Source organism: Sus scrofa, chromosome 14, assembly GCF_054392235.1.
Source record: "Sus scrofa isolate SSC_HxYL_T2T_F1_AM1 chromosome 14, Sscrofa_HxYL_maternal_Yorkshire_Landrace_v2.0, whole genome shotgun sequence".
NCBI lineage: Eukaryota > Metazoa > Chordata > Mammalia > Artiodactyla > Suidae > Sus > Sus scrofa.
Genome location: NC_139396.1, coordinates 86638332 through 86655913, shown reverse-complemented (window position 1 = coordinate 86655913; position 17582 = coordinate 86638332). Strand labels below are relative to the sequence as shown.

Genomic DNA, 17582 nt, shown 5'->3' with positions numbered 1-17582 from the left:
GGGTTCAATCCTTGCCCTTGATCAGTGGGTTCCAGACCCAGTGTTGCCACAAGCTGCAGCATAGGTCACAGATGTGGCTTGGATATGATGTTTCTGTGGTTGTGGTATAGGCCTGCAGCCGCATATCTGATTTGATCTCTAGCCCAGGAACTTCCATTTGCCGAAGGTGCAGCCTAAAAAGAGGAAAAAAAAAAAAGAATGAGGGCAGTTACCTTTCACGGCCATAAGCCATGCACTTAAAAACTCTCCAATGACTACTTGACCTAAGGAAAAACCATATGCTCTGAGGAAATTGTGGATAATTAACTTGTTAAATAATTCACCAAAATTAACCTCTTGTCCTCTTGTGAACCACTTGGTCACAGTTGAAGAGATTTTGTAAAACAATCATGCTTACAATTCAAAATTCCAGGTGCAAAATTCCTTAGTTGAAATCGGCTCGCAGACCCTATTAGAAGACCTAATTAGGGTTACACCAAGGAAAACAGGTAAAATAAGGTTAACACCCTATTTTTTGTTTCTGGTTTTAGGGCCGCACCCACAGCATATAGAAGTTCCCAGGCAAGGGGGTGAATCAGAGCTGCAACTGCCACCCTGTGCCACAGCCACAGCAACATGGGATCCGAGCCATGTCTGCAACCTGCACCACAGCTCACAGCAACGCAGGATCCTTAACCCAATAAATGAGGCCAGGGATCGAACTGCATCCTTATGGATACCAGTCAGGTTCATTTCTGCTAAGTCACAAAGGGAATTCTCATCCTGGTTATTTTTGTAACTAATATTAGCTATAAGGATAAATCACATAAAACTGCTACTTTCATAAGCTTTTTTAAATGGTTAAATAGCAATAACTTCATAAGGTTCAACCTAATTGTCTGAGGTTTTCATATTCTGAGTTCAGAGAAGCATTGCAAGTCTGCCACTTATTTGAGTCTAAGTCTATAGAAGAGCCTAAATCAACTCCTTTAGAAGCCACTGACAAAATGGGGAAGGTTAGACAAAACAGCAAACACAGACCAATTCCCTGAAGGAAGCCAAGAAGACATTATGAAAGTATACTTGACTGTCACAACTGCCTTAAGAGTGTATGTTTTTAGTCCAATCCTTGAGTAATCCTTAAGTGGCCAATAATCCAAGTTTACAAGTTATAAATTTACGGGAGTATCAAGGACCCCTTTGGAATAATTTTGAATGCTGAACTAAATCGTTGGCTTTAAAAAAAATTTGCAATTTCACGGACTGATAGACACAGCTAGTCCACACTGGTATCAGGTTCTTCACTCCTTCCAGGGCATAGGACAACTTCACTTCCCCAGACACTTAGCCAGGTGGGACCATGGAGATGGTCCCAGCCAACAAAACGTGAACAGAAATCCTGAGTATCACTTCTCAGTGCTCAAGGACAGAAAAGGTGCATGTGACTTTCCTCTCTGCACTGCAGCAACCCAGGAGGTCTTAAACAGAGCTGGCAGAGCCACAGGTTCAGAACAGCCCAGATCACCAAGTCAGCTTAAGGACAACGTCTGTGAAGTCACTCAAACCCACTGGGTCCTTGCAGGAACGTGAAATAAAACTCTATTGTGTGAAAGCACTGAGAGTTTGGGGTCTTTTGTACCACAGAATAACCTAATCTGTCTTAACTACTACTATCTTTGAAAGCAACCACAATAACTCTGATTCCTCAAATCCTCCATTTAACCACTAGGCCAAAAAAAAAAAAAGCAAGAAAACAAAGACTGAATGGAAATATTCTAAAATGACATTTTTTTTTTCAATTCTCCCAATTTTCTCTACTGTAGAGTTTTTTCTCTAAAAAATAAAAATAAAAACAAAAATTCAAAACTCGTAACATTTTCGCTCTCCAGCCCTCACCTTCCCTTCCCCTCCCCATCCTACTCCTTCCAGAAAAGATTTGGCTGTGTGGTTTTTTGGTTTTGGTTTTGATATTGTTTCTAAGGAAAACATTTCCTTAACATTTTTAGGGAAAAGTTACTTGGGGTTTGAGGTGAAAATTTAGAACTGGGATATAAGATTTGGGTTCTGAAATCCTCAGTCCTGTTTTCTAAAACATGTCTAGAGAGGGCTGGATTAAAACTTTTGGAGGCCAGCACTGGAGATACTTTGTTTGGCTCTGACCCCTCTGCCCATAAGTAATTCAATATGGCAAAGTCCTAAGTGTGTGTAAGGAATTTTAAGAAAGTTTTAATTTTTTTCCCCCATGACTGTGCCATCTTATTCAGTTTTTAACCATCAGAGATTAAATTGTTTTCAACAGGGCTCTGCATATTATTTCCTAGTGCGCTAAGCACTATGCCTACATTAACTTAGAACAAATTACCATCTAGTCATCAAATATGGTTGATCTGGCCTTCAAGCTGCAGAATGAAACTGAAACAATAATCCATATAAAAGAGGACAGTTCACAGAATAATCAAGCCGGGCTCTGCTGAATTATTTTGAACAGGATACATATAAATATTCCAGATAGTTTCAAATATTAATCGACAAAGTAATAGAAGTTTCAGCTAAACAGACAATCAGTTTCTAGCCCCGCTCCTGGTTTTCAAGCCAAAAGGTGTTAGCACTGTGTACCCCCACCAATAAAAGTAGGTGCAGGGCTCTCAGATTCTGCTGGCAGGGAATGTCTTAAACCTTCTAACTTGCTTCTTGCTCTTCCCTGCTCTCCCCAAATTCTGAACCTTAGATGTGCGTGCTTTTAAACTTGATCAAAGAATTTGCTTCCTGGCTTTTGACCCCCAGTATACCCCAGGATGCAAAGTGTACTTGGTCTCTAGCCCATCCTGTTCCTTTCCTGGCTTGAGGAAAACCAAGACAGCTAATAGTTAGTGAGCAATAGCCCTGTACTAGGCATGGGCTGGGTACTCGGTATACATCACCTCAACTAACATCCACACCAGACCTGATTGATAAGGATTTTTATCATCTTACTGTGATTGACACAACCAAAGAACTTGAGAAAGGGCATACGGCAAAAGGCCAAGACTTCATCAGAGATCACAATGCTATGCTTTTACCTACTGCTCCTATTATTGCCATATCCATTTATTCATCAAAAATATTTACTGAGCACCTACTATGTTTCAGGTTCTGTGCTAAACAATGGTTATATGGGTGTGAACAATACAGACAGGGTCCCTAATTTCATGGCATTTAAATTTTAATGGCATCATAACATGTAATGGAATAAATAATACCCTTTCTGAAAGTGATAAATGCTATGAAGCAAATAAATAAATAAATAAATAAATAAATAAATAAATGGTTAAAGTGACAGAGAAGCCCTGGAGAGGTGGATAGTAACACTTGATGGATGATGAAGAAAGGGATATTGGGAAGGAGCCAGTCATTTGAAAATCTTGGCTAGGGACATTCCAGACTGGGGAAACTACGAGTTCCTAGGTGCAGGGCCCGGAACGAGTGTGCTGTCTTTGAGAAACAGAAAGCCACCAAGTGTCACTGAGCTTAGGGACTTAGGACAAGATCTGGAGAAAAGATCAAAGAGGTAGACAATGCCAACTCCTTCAGGGCCTGGTTGCCTATGCTGAGGTAGAGTTAATTCTAGATGCACAGAAGCCATATTTTGAGGAGGGAAGTGACTTGATTACAACGTAACTTTTTTTTAAGATAATGCATAATTTTTGGAGCTCTCACTGTGTCACAGCAGGATTGGCAGCATCTTGGGAGCACTGGGACGCAGGTTTGATCCCTAGCCTGGCACACTGGGTTAAGGGTCCAGCATTGCCACAGCTGCAGCTTAAGTCGTGACTACAGCTTAGATCAGATCCCTGGCCCAGGGAACTCCATATGCCACAAGGCAGCCAAAAAAGAAATGAATGAATGAATGAATAAATAAATGATCATTTTAACATTGAATATATAGAGAGAATCTAGCTAATATGAACACATAAGTTACTCCAAAAGACCGAGGCAGAAAAATTCTAAAAGGTAATGGATTTTATGCTCCCTCAGCAAATCAATTCTATCCCAGAAAATAATGGAGTTTGTGAGAGATGAAGGCTCAGGCTTTAAATTCCTAATATTTAGCAATATCAAGAGGTGTCATCTCCTAAGAAGGGGATATTCTCCCAAGGTGAAATGTCCTTGCTCCCACATTGGCACTCTAAGAGTATGCTCTCAGAATTCAAGACAGCCCTGGCAACAAATTCCAGCTCTTCAGTTTTTCCTCATAAAGCATGTTACAGGTGGAAATGAATACTGCAACCACAAAATAATTTTTATCAAGCATTGCATGTTGAGAAACAGAATCCTTAAAATCAAGGACTGGTCTACTTTTATGAAAGGACAAAACATGGTGCCACTTATACACAATCCATCCTGGCAGATGTTATAGAGATGTCTTTTTACCATACAGTGCTTTCTTTTGTAAGAAAACCCAGAAGGCACAGCACAGTACAAATAGGAACGTGACAAAATCTGAGACTTTGTCACTAAGAGAATTAAATGAAACGTCTATGCAATCCATGGGAATTTGGTTATAGAATTTACAAGTCACATTTATAGCAACTGCAGACAAATTTCTGAATTCCTCTCAGAAATATTCTATCCTGTTGCAGCTTCTACCATTTGGGACAGGGGAAGCATCCAAGTTAGAGAGAGAAGATTATCACCAAATCTCAGCAATTTTTTCCTTTAAACCATGCCATAAAATCAAATGTAGCTAGATTATCAAGAATGTCATGAGAATATAACTGACAAGTTTAAAATCCAGAGTCTAGAGCCAGAAACTCAAATGTAAGGGGGGAGCTATTGGAATGAAGGTGAGTTCCAGCATCAATATGACTGTCCTAGAAACAACAAAGAAAAAATATTCAGTGTATTTTAACAACGAAACTGCAGGGTAACTTCCTGCCCCTGAGAAAAAGAAAATCTTTATTTTCTCATAAAAGAATAAAGAACACACACATTTCAAGAACCATAAAAACTGCAACTAAGGAAAGGCCATCTGGGCAACTAGATTATCTTTACAATACACTCTTCACTATTTTATTTGGTCCTCTTTTATGTACCTCAGGAAATTAGGTTTCCATCATTCTCCTTGAAACTTTTCTACCAAACTATTAGGTATTATTGCTAAGTGGTAACCAACAATCCCCACCAACCAGCTGAAGGTATTCTGCCTGCCTGTGTCTTACTGATATTTTTTTCTACTATTTTTTTCATTAGGATTGTATTACCAGAATAATACGTTTTTGTGAAGGTTAAAGTTCTAATGGGGAAAACAGAAACTACCAGTGACGTAATGGTGAGTTAACACTGAGACCCCCCCACCAAGGAGAAAAATGAAATAATCTTTATTAATTGTAAAAATAAACAAATCTCCAGAAGAAAATGATCACTTTTCCTTCACGGGCACCCTTTGGGGTAGGGGACTTTGGGGAATTCAAGCATCGTGGGCTGCCTGATGCATATATGCATAGGTAAAATGAGAAAAAGTCCAAGATGTCCTACTTTCTCTAACTCACATTTGCAAAAAACAAACAACAACAACAAAAACCCAACATTCTCACCAAGCTCCCTGTGATGTCACTATCAGAGTGGAGAGTACTCAGAAGGAGAAGTCAGAAGGTTTGGAGTCTGTTCTCAGCTTGGCCAGGATCCAGCCATTTGACCACAGGCAAGCCCTCTGGTATTCTGAGACTTAGCCTCTCCGTTCACCCAATGAACTGTAGCCAAGTCTCCCTTTACGCTCCAAACAGAATGATGTCATGATACTCATCTAAGGAAAGAGCTAAACAGATAGAACTTCTGCCAAAGGTATGCTGATAACAGTTGTTATACAATGTGGGTGGCTGAATAACAGCTTATAAATTCATCCTGCAGAGCAACTGATGTGTAAGTTTTACAGTGGGGAGGGGGAGAATTTTTGAAGGGCTTGAAAAAAATGGGGCAAATCCTTCCCATGTGTGAGAAAGACCAGTCAGAAGAGTGTGAACTTGGAGTTCCCATTGTGGTTCAGCGGGTTAAGAACCTGACACAGTGTCCTTGAGGATGCAGGTTTGATCCCTGACCTCACTCAGTGGGTTAAGGATCCAGTGATGCCATGGCTTTGGCATAGGTCACAGATGTGTCTCAGATCCGGTGTGACTCTAGCTATGGCTGCAGCTCTGATTTGACCCCTAGCCCAGGAACTTTCAGATGCTGCAGGTGTAGCCATAAAAAGAAAAAAAAAAAAAAAAAAAAAAGAAGAAGAAGAGTTTGAATGTATTTCAATATTACTCGCAAATTGCAGGCTCTATGGGATACATTCCACTGGAAGAAAAAAAAAGTTAAACTAGTTTCAAGAAGATGGATGAAGATAAAGTTATACTATTGTGATGGATAGTAATTCAAAACTAGAATAGCAGAGTAAACCCCTTAGTAAACCCTGAACTCTTATTTTTATTTTTGGTAATTTTAATCTTTTCTGCCAAATATCATGGCAAATTAACAAGGTTTCTTCTCTTACTTCTCTTGAAATTTTTGAATGATAAAAATACAGTAAAGAGAAATACTAAAGTTCTGGATTATCCATACCCTGAGTAGATATTCTCAGATTAAGAAATTGGTTTTTATTTGTTCTTTTCTTTCAGGACCAGGATTTGGGGTTCTAATACCTCTGGTTACATAAATCAATGTTTCCAAGCTTTTCCAACAGGACACTCCAGCAGTTAAAAATGGTCTATGTGAGTTCCCGTCATGGCTTAGTGGTTAAGGAATCCGACTAGGAACCATGAGGTTGCAGGTTCGAACCCTGGCCTTGTTCAGTGGGTTAAGGATCTGGTGTTGTCGTGAGCTGTTGTTTGGGTCACAGACGCGGCTCGGATTGGTGTTGCTGTGGCTGTGGCATAGGCCGGGGCTACAGCTCCAATTCGACCCCTAGCCTGGGAACTTCCATATGCCATGGCAGCGGCCCACAAAATGTCAAAAGGACAAAAATAAAAATGGTCTATGTATATACTCAATACTTATTCAATTATTCATCAATTTATTCATCAGACTGTTTATTACATATACTATTATACATTACAAAACATACCCACAAATAAAACCTGTTAAAAGTGACTTAATGATGAACTAGAGCATAGCTGTTATTTTTTTGCTAGCCAAAATGCTTCATAGTATCATTAGGCTATATTTCAAAGTACAATATATGCTTAAGGCAAGGCTCATTGTTAATAAAAGTGGATATAAATCCATGTATCATACATCATCTTGATGATTTCAGTGGGAGGGAGAAGCTGACTTCTTGTAAGACTGAATTAAATAGATCATCAGCACTGTTAACCTCCCATTATGGTGAAGAATCCTCACTAAAAGTAGGAAAAGCTTCAATTCCACCAATTTTATGTTGCTTACTTATGCTTGTATTATTAGTATTATCTAATTATCTAAGCCAACTTTAAATCCTTTTAAGCCTCTTTTCCATTTTGTAATTGCTGTGGTTTGGTTAAAACTGGGTAATAGCTTCCTTAAGTCCTTAATTGAACACACATAAAATAATAAGACTCAACACGATGGAGATGAAATGAGTGTAGGGACCACATGTTAGCCCCTGCATGCTATAGATCTCCCAGATTTCCCTAGACACCTCTGCAAGGGAAGACAGGAGACCAACTGACCTATGGTTAAATAAGGGTGCCAGTATCAATATGTATATTATATTTTTGTAAGACCTTATTTTTAAAAATAAAAAACATAAATGGAGGTTCTAGTACAGCCTACTTTGGAGACCAAGAGTAGAAACAAGTAGGCAAGCCATTATCTGAAGCATCTGATATTTTGTTTGATTATCAATGGGACCTGATTCTAGGCACACAACAGCATATGAGTCCTTCAGTTTGACCAGTATGGAACTTCTGCAAACTTTAGAAGCTGTGCTCTCCCTCTGAAACAACACTGTTCACCACAATGACTGCGTCATTCCTTCTCCTCTGAGTGTCAATCATTCATGACCTCAGAAACAGACAACAAATAAGTTGTAAAAGACATCTGTTTATCTCGAATACTTATTCTATTCTCAGGTCCAGATAAGATTAACCTTCAAGCCTCAGCTTATTCTGGGAAGTTCCACAAAGTTTGTTCACTGGTTAAAGGTCACACTATCTCACCATTTCCTGAACTAGTGATCCTAAAATGATTAGCCATAGTTGTCTGTGGACTGTATCTAAACTCCTTCTTTTATATTTTTTGTACTTCATCTTAGTCTTCTCAGGCTGCCGTAACAAAATACCATAGATAGGAGAGCTTAAATAACAGACATTTATTTCTCATAGTTCCAGAAGTGGTGAAGTCTAAAATCAAGTTGTCAGTGGATTCAGATCCTGGTGCAAGCTCTCTTCCTGGCTTGCTGCCTTCTCTCTGTGTGCACATGGCCTTTCCTCCATACCCAGGGTGAGTTGTCTGTTCTCTTTTTTCATAAGGGCACTAATCCTTTCAGATCAGGGCCCTCAGCTTATGACCTAATTTAATTTTAAGCACTTCCAAAAGACCCTTTCTCCAAATGCAGTCACACCAGGGGTTGGAGCGTCAACTCAGGAGTTGTAAGGAGACATGAACCTTCAGTCCATAATATAACTTGTATGCTTTTTCAACAGGTATGTATGGGGTGTCTTCTATGTGCTTGGCACCATAACCAAACTACTGCTGTCATTCTAGAAGAGAGACAGCAGACAGTAAATATGCATGTGTGTGCTCGTGCACATGTATGTTTAAAGGAAAATTTAGGTAGATTAGAGTGAGAGGGTTGAAAGGGGGGCCGTTTTAGAATATGGGGGTCGAGGATTGCCTCTCAAACAAGAGGACAAGAGAGTACATATCTGATCTAAGTAAGGAGCAGGCCTCTGATTACAAGTTTAGAGGAAGAAAATCCAGGTTCAAAGGCCAAGAGGCAGAAGCATGAGAGTTAAAAGAACAACGGAAAGACCAGAGGGGTTGTGGCAGAGAGTGTTAGGGGAGAATGATGGAGATGGAGGTAAGAAAGATGTGGTAGCAGGCAGGTAAGGCCTTGGTGGCCAGGGTCAGGTTTGTGTTGTCGAGACAAGAAGCCACTGCATGGGTTTTGGGCAGAGGATTGACGTGAACTAACAGGTATTCTTCCCATGGGTCACCCTAAATTCTATATGAATAACAGACAGGGGGTGGGAAGCAAGAATGAGAGCAGAAAGGGAAGTTCAGAGGCATTTTCATAGACCCAATTGGGTGATGCTTGGACGAGTCGGGGTGGGGGGCAGAGGCAGTGGTGGGGAGGAAGCTGGATTTGGAAGACATTGTGAAGATGCAGCTATCAGGATTTCCTGATGGATTGGATATGAGATATGAAAGAAAGGATGTCCCCCCCAAAAAAAAAATTTTGCATAGAAGTAATTCTAGGGTTCAAAACAAAAGAGAAATCTAAATGACCACTTGGAGAGTGACCTAGCACACCATATTCTACATGCAACTTTTCACAGGTGAAATTAAGTATCTGCCATCCTCTATTTAGCAGTCACCCCACTCCACTTCCACCCCCCATCCTGTAAAAATGTGGGCTCCTGGTAAGGCTTGTATCTCTCTCTAGTTCACCCTGTTACCCACACCAAGCTCAATGTCAGTCAGGTACTTTTTGAACCTTCATTACATATTTTAAAGAATGAACAAACGTCCAAAGCTTTGAGCAATCTTGGAAATTGTATCTTCTTAGAAGGGAAAGTAGAATGCTGAAAAAAATATTTTCATTAGATGGCAGATAGGACTATAAAGAGTCTATGTTTTCTAGCTTATCCTTTCATGTTATTTAAACTCAAATGAAATCAATTTCATCACTTTAAAAAGATGTTGTCTCTCCTCTGCTATCAGCCGGCTAATACAGGAGAGTTTTACCCTGCTCTGACATCATTACCATATTATACGCTTAATCTATTTAATAATTCTTAAAAAGTATTACTTCTGCTCAAAATAATAGATACCCCTAGCCCTCCATTATTCAAACTCAAGCAAAACGGTAAAAATGAAGTGCGAGGTCTACAGATAATTTCTGAATCTTATTTTCAATGACTGCAGACTGCCTCTCCCATAAACTTTTATACCAGCTGTTAAAAGCTCTTCAAATTGATTTTGTTGCACTTCATTTTCACCCCACCTCCACACTGCAAAGGAAATGAAAAAGAAGAGTAAAGAGAGGGAAAGTTCTGGTGATGGGGAGGTGCAAGGTAGTGACTGGTCTTGGTCTTCCCGGTCACCCAGAAGTATTTTCAAAGGTGACAATATTCAGAGCTTGGAACAGGGCTAACACCCAATGCATTGGTTTCTGGCAATAACTTTTTATTTTAAAATTAAGTCCCTTTAACCCTTTCACTGAAATGTCTTTTGGTTAGGGCAGTGAAAGTTGAACACGCAGCAGGCTGCAGGGTCAATGGAGAGCCTGTGATGTGTGATGTGTGATGTCAACACAACCCAAAGAAAAAAATCACTTGCTTCTCCACTTCTTGGCTAGAGAACGTTCCTACAAATAAAGGCTGACCCTTGACATGGACAGAAACTTTCCTGGGACCTGGCCCCGGGCCAGTCCCCAAGGTGTGTTATAGGGATGCGTCCCCCTCGAGTCCTGTGCGGAAAAGGGCGGGGTCACAGGTGCTTGAGTCAACAAAGCCTGAGGGCCTCCCCCCGCCCCCCTGTGTAGGTACACGGTACTCGTGGGGTGACAGCTCCCAAGGCGGGAAGGCGGCTCAGGGCTCCGCCCCGGATGACTCTGAGCGGGCCTCGAGGGTGGGGAGGGACCAGCAGCCCCCGCCCTCAGGGGAGGTGGCAGACACCTGGGCGGGGTGGGGACAGTTGTGGGAGGTGTTGAGCCTTCCCAGATAGGTGGAGGGGAGGGCGGGGTCAGCCCGCTCTAAAGCACAGCCACGCCAGCCCCGGGCTGAGACCGGCAAGCCCTAGATCCGGCAAGCCCTAGATCCGTGCTGCCAACACCACCACCACCACGGTGCCTCGAGCGACCCCAGGTAGCCGTGCAGGGTGGAGTGGGACCTCGCGTGCAGCGTGGGAGGAAGCGGGTAGGCGGGGTTAGGGGGGCTCTCGGCGCACCCCCGAAATCGGCAGACTCGGGGGACACTTGGTCTTGGAGAATCCATTTGCATCCGTGAAAGAGAGGTGACCTGATTACCCCACACTGACCTCCTGACACTGCCAGGCTGCTCTGAGAAAGCACAGGGCCCCGGGGATGCTGGCTTCCAAAATACCGTGGGTGTTTTCTGCACCTGCCTACCTGTCCCCCAACACACACATACACACACTCACATACACCCCCACCCCTCACCCCCGTGGGCAGAGGCTGGCAGCGCTGGAGGGATTAGAGGGATAATCAGGATCAATCGGAAGAGATTAGCATTTGGGCGGGATGGGATGGTCCACACTGGGGTCTTCCGAAAGTAAGCACAGCATCTGCGGCTCCTTGTAGACAATCGCCCTCAGGAACACGATTGATTTTTCTTGGTTTGTTAGCTCTGAAAGCCCAGGGCTATAAAACCTCTGGGTCAAGAATGACACTCTGATCCATGGAGGCTTTCCTTGCCCTGCTCTCCAACACTTTCTGGTGTCTGCAAGAGGGGCAGATTGAAGGACTGTAAAGAGTTTGAGGTGGGTGTTGAACCAACTCTTTTAGTTTGAATTAGGTTTGATTTTTCAGTATACATGTATGCATTGTTAAGAGAATCAATAAGTGGGGGAGTTCCCATCATGGCTCAGTGGCTGACGAATCCAACTAGGAACCATGAGGTTTCAGGTTCCATCCCTGGCCTTGCTCAGTGGTTTAAGGATCCAGTGCTGCCGTGAGCTGTGGTGTAGGTTGCAGACATGGCTCAAATCCCGAGTTGCTGTGGCTCTGGTGTAGGCCGGTGGCTACAGCTCCGATTAGACCCCTAGCCTGGGAACCTCCGTATGCTGCAGAAGCAGCCCTAGAAATGGCAAAAAGACAAATAATAATAATAAATAAAAAGAATCAATAAGTGGTGCTGTCATTAGAAAGAAAGTCCAGCAGGTATGGAGGACATCATTAGATTTGAAAACTAGTACACTATACAGTTTTAGGAAAACGGCCTGCTTCCAAGTGTTCTTTTTTAGGTGTCATATTACCGGGAATGTGTCTGCGAGGGGAATCCTGTCATGTCACCTTGGTGTCTTGTGAGGTTTCCTCTGGTGCCAGCCACTGAACCTGAGACAGAGCCCAAGAGAGCCCCTTTCACATTTCAGGGTGCAAGCCTGCTTTCCAGACCTCTAGCCTTGGTTTCCAATGAGAGAAAAAGGTACCAGAAAGTGCTCTTGGCAAGTTTGGGAACAAGGAGGAAAGGTGTAGACTTTTTTCCCCCCATTAAAGTTTTCATGTACTGGCAATTTAAAACCCAAAGCATTGTTTACCACCTGTCAGATGCACTGGGAAGTGTAGGGATTAACTAATAAAAGATTCGTAAAATGCTTCCTGAATATAAAATTCCATAAATATGCTAAATAGTAATAATCCACCCATTGTTAAATTTATGTAGCTGCTTCTGTCATGCATACAAGATGATTTAGAATGCATGTTTCCTGTCAATTAAACAATGAGTTTGGAGGAAAATAATGAGTTCAATTCGCATCCTATGAAACTTTTGAAATACAATTTCTCCCATAAGGCACCATTGGCGGGGAGTCATAAAGTAAGCGGCATTTCAAAAAGCTATATATGGAATGGCATTTACCTTATGGTTGGGGGAAAGGGACCCAGCAAACTTCTGAAACTAAGAAATATGCAGCCCTCATTCGAGTGTGCCTGAAACAATAAATATTCCCTTACGTTTTAGGTGAGACAACAGGGAGGGCAAACGGGTTTTGTGGGATGGCCTTATAGCTGTCCTCTTGAATCCATGAAATATGCCTCTTGCTATTTCGAGGCTGAAGTTTAATCTGTGGTTTTGTTCATAGACAAAGGGGAAAGTCTTCAGAGTTGCTTGGATAAATTATTCATTCTTCCAATATCATGGGCTTCGTTTTTAAGCATTCTTAACACCAGTAATCATTTTAATATCCTGCAGATAATTGAATTAGTTTGTTCCCAGTGGACTGAGTGACATGTTAACATTGTTCTCTTTGCAAGTATTTAATAAGAAAGTGTGTCATTCTTCTGTTTACCAGTCTCCTGGAATAAAAGCCATTCCTTATATGCTAATTTTAGGTAGGAACATTGCTATGGATGGTCTGTTTAGGCTTATGAAGACAACCCTAGACTTCCCACTAGCTGATTAAGGGGTGAGCAAAACCATAAAGTTGCGAATGCTTTTCCTTGATACCTTCCCACTTTCCGTAGCCTTTTCTTCTCATTTCCTTTACTCAGCTCTCTCAGATGGACAGGTGCTAAACAGATACCAGTCTAGTAGTCCAGAACTTCCCTCTGCCCCCACTCTTCCTTTATCCAAGTAACTTAACCTCTGCCCTACTTCTAGTCCAACAGCTTGCTATAGCTGCAAGTGCACTAGGTGAAAAATCAAGAGAGTCCACGTGTGGCTATGCTATACCCGGCACTGTGCACCATTATCTCATTAAACCCCTGTGATCATCTGAGGCAGTAGATGCCATCTGTGTTTCACACAAGAGAAAACTTAGCCTCAGAGAAGCTCTGGACCAGGGCCTTTTGGCACTTCCTAATGCACTGTATCCCCTAAGAAGGGCTCACATTCTGTACTGAAGCATGAAAGACTTCTCCCATTTACCTAACTTGCCATTTGATAAGTCCCTTGAGCTCTCTGGGCCTTTGATTTCCTTTCTCTTGTTTTGGATTAAATTGTCTCTCAAAGATCGAAGGAACTGACTGTTCCAGGATTTGGGCTGCGAAGCACATAAGGTGCCCCTCCCAGGGGATTACTGACTGTGCTCTCCCCTGCCCTGCCCTTTCCTCCAATCCCTTCCCTTGTTTATCTTTTTGCTTCCTTTAAGTCCAAGAAAAGATCACCTTCTCCTAGAGGCTTTTCCCAGTCACAGCTTGGACTTCAGTTATTCCCTTCTTCAGTCTTAGTGATCCTTTGGAACACTGATTACAAGCTGTGGTTATTTTATTTGTGTGTCAGCTGACATGCGGTGGTTGTTTTTTATCTTCTCCCCCATCCCTCCCCCATAAGATGATAAGCAGCATGAGGCCAGAGCTCTTTTTTGTCTGTTTTTAATATTTATTTTCAGGGCCTGACTCTGTGACACATAGTTGGTGGTCAAGAAGTATATGTTGAATGAATAATTGTCTCTTATAAAGGACATGGGTTAATGGCCAATGTATTGTCCCCTTCCTCGGGATAACCTAAATGAAGTCCATCAGTCTTACACTGTGAGGGAGTTCTCACAGTGGCTCAGCGGTAACAAACCCGACTAGTATCCATGAGGATGCAGGTTTGATCCCTGGCCTCGCTCAGCAGGTTACAGATCTGGCGTTGCAAGGGAGCTACTGTGCAGGTTGCAGATGAGGCTCATGTCCCACATGGCTGAGGCTGTGGACTAAGCCTGTACCTGCATCTCTGATTTGACCCATAGCCTGGGAACTTCCATAGGCCTCGGGAGTGGCCCTAAAAAAACAAAACAAAACAAAACAAAAATCTCACACTGTGAGAGTAAGCCTAAATTATAAATGAGGATCCAAGTATAGTGACAGAAACAGCAGGTCTACCCTCGGTTGATAGGACAGATGGGCAAACTGCATATGGTCCCACCTCCATATTTTACAGCAGAAAGAACCACCTCAGAATGATAACAGAAATGTGGGTTTAGAAGACACCAGAAGAGACCAGTCCATGGTCTAAACCATTGCTTTACTGACAAAGAGACTGAAGCTCAGAAAAACACAGAACCCAAAGTATAGAATCTATGCCTCCTGACTTCCAGACCAGCACTCTTTTCACCAAGAATCAAAAATCTCAGTAATCATCTAGTCAACAAGGGTGGGGAATTTGGGACAATGATGCTTTCTTTCAGAAATTACAAAGATCCTTAGGTTTCCCAGACCAATCCTGGAAGCAGCATTACTCCAGAGAAGAACATCCTATTCATATCATCTTATTTTAAAATTTCATATGGCCTCTATAAACTACAGGGACTCATTTACTATTTTAAGGCTCCATCAGGCAACCTTGTAATACCTATCATTAGTTTACCAATTCTGTTTAAATACTTGGGAGCTCCAAATGAGAAATCTTCAGCACTGAGCATTTAACACTAGTGTGATAGATTTCAGATACATTTAAAAAATGATTGGTATTTTGAACTCTAAAAAATGATGGCGTGTTTTTAAAGGCTAAAATAACTTTTCTTCTCTAACTTAGACAGCAATCCTTGCTAGAGTATTCCTTCTCAGTAAAAAAGCTGTTCTTAAACTTTAGAGGTCAAAAAAATCATCTGCAAGGCTTTTTAAAAACCCAGATAGCTCGGAGCCATTCTGCACAATTCTGAATTAATACATATGAGATTGAACTCAGACAACTGCATTTTTTAACAGATACCTTTAGTGATTTCTCCATCAAATGGTCTGAAGTCTCACCCTGAGATCCAAAAATAACTTTGGAATGTTGTGAATTTTCCCAGATTCCTTCTAAGAGGATTTTTAATCAAAAAATCAGTGTGTTTGAATCCAGCAGATAGTTATGATCAAAATCAGTTTATTAGGTATTATGAACATCTGTTTCCTTATAGTAAGAGCCATAATGTATAATCATGATTTAGCTCCTAGCTTTGATATTGGCTCCAAAGTAAGAACATTCCAAAACATTTCTGCTGGGCCACAAAAAAGAAAAAAGAAAAAAAAAATCAGTAATTAGCAACTAAAAGTTGTGTGTTACCTTCCATGAAGAAATAATGAAGTCTCTTCCCCCTAGATGATTATATTCAATATAGTTGAGATATAAGGTTAATATCCACAAAACATTCAAGGACAGGGTTGCAGATCAAGTATAGGTGGCCTGGTTAAATTTGAATTTAAAAGACACAACAAATCATATTTTGGTATAGACATGTCCACTATAATATTTTTATTTACAAACCCAAATATCCCCCCTTTTTTTTTTTTTTGCTTTTTGCTTTTTTGGGGTGCCCCCAAGGCACGTGGAAGTTCCCAGGCTAGGAGTCTAATCAGAGCTACAGCTGCCAGCCTACACAGGCCACAGCAATGCTAGATCCGAGCTGCACCTGCAACCTAAACCACTGCTCATGGCAACACCAGATCCCAACCCACTGAGCAAGGCCAAGGATCAAATCTGCATCATCACGGAGAGTAGTCAGGTTCATTATTGTTGAGCCATGATGGGAACTTCCTAAATCCAGCCATCTTGTTCAAGGAACATTAGCATTTAATGTCATTAATTTCTAGACTCGTGTGTGTGTGTGTGTGTGTGTGTGTGTGTGTGTGTGTGAGAGAGAGAGAGAGAGAGAGGGGAGAGGGAGGGAGGGAGAGGTGCTAAGTGGCATGGTTAAGCTTTAAAGTACTGATAAAAGCTCTGGACGTGCTCCTGAGAAAAATGCCCAGTGGTGCTTTCCAAGAGAACTCTCATAACAATTCCATGGATTCCAGGCAGCCATGGTAGACAGCAGAGGCCGGCTCTTCAAAGCTACTTTGGGCTGGCGAGGTCTGGACGATGGCTTAGAAAAGTGGAATTTGAACAGGGCCTTTAAAAGCAGTGGAATTTAAGCTGGATTGTGGGTTTCGGGGACTTCTGAAGTTTGAGAGGAGGCAGCTTTCATGGGGGCTGAGCATATTTAGTGCAGAGTACTGAGAAATGAGCTTGGACAGGTTTCGTTTTGTTTTAAGTCCAGATCATGGACAGCCTTGGATCCGAAAGGGTTTAGACTGCCTATGTTGGGAAATAGAGTATCCTCACTGATGTGTCACTTAGGGGAGAAAACATGATCAAACCAAAGGAGATAATGTGGAGTTCCTGCCGTGGCGCAGTGGAAACGAATCTGACTAGGAACCATGAGGTTACAGGTTCGATCCCTGGCCTTGCTCAGTGGGTTAAGGATTTGGTGTTGCCGTGAGCTATGGTGTAGGTCGAAGACACGGCTCGGATCTGGTGTTGCTGTAGCTCTGGCTTAGGCCGGCAACAGTAGCTCTAATTAGACCCCTGGCCTGGGAACCTCCATATGCCACAGGTGTGGCCCTAAAAACACAAAAAGGCAAAAAAAAAAAAAAAAAAGGAGCTAATGTAGGAAACTGCAGAAAGCCTGGGTCAGCAAGCTTGGTATAAACTCCTCCAATAGCAAGTTGGGAAGCCTTTGATGCCTCAGCAACCTCTGTGAGCCTCCATCTTTTGACCTGGGAATTGAGAGTAATAATAAAGGCTACTAACAGCGTTGTTGTGAAGGTAAAGTTAAATTGTACGGTGCTCGGCACAGTGCATAGTACTGTGTAAATATTCAATCAGGGGTACCTAGTACTATGACTGCTACTGCTGCTACTACTGTCCTTATTATTGAACTATGATTAGCCTTGCAGCAGCCTGCCAGGATGGTTTGACAAGAAAGAAAAGGAAAATGAGGATCTGATCTAGAGTTGGAGAAGGCTTGAAAATGCCCCTTTG

General features: G+C 42.0%; 1 protein-coding gene across 2 annotated transcripts in view; it reads left to right on the top strand.

The window, feature by feature from the left end:
• The first annotated feature begins 10920 nt into the window (after positions 1–10920).
• RHOBTB1 (Rho related BTB domain containing 1) overlaps positions 10921–17582 on the top strand; it is a 138453-nt gene continuing 131791 nt past the window's right edge. For both annotated transcript variants that reach the window (XM_021073598.2, XM_084997023.1), the window contains exon 1: positions 10921–11003. The gene's annotated coding sequence lies outside the window, so the exon portion shown is untranslated. The remainder of the gene's footprint in view (positions 11004–17582) is intronic.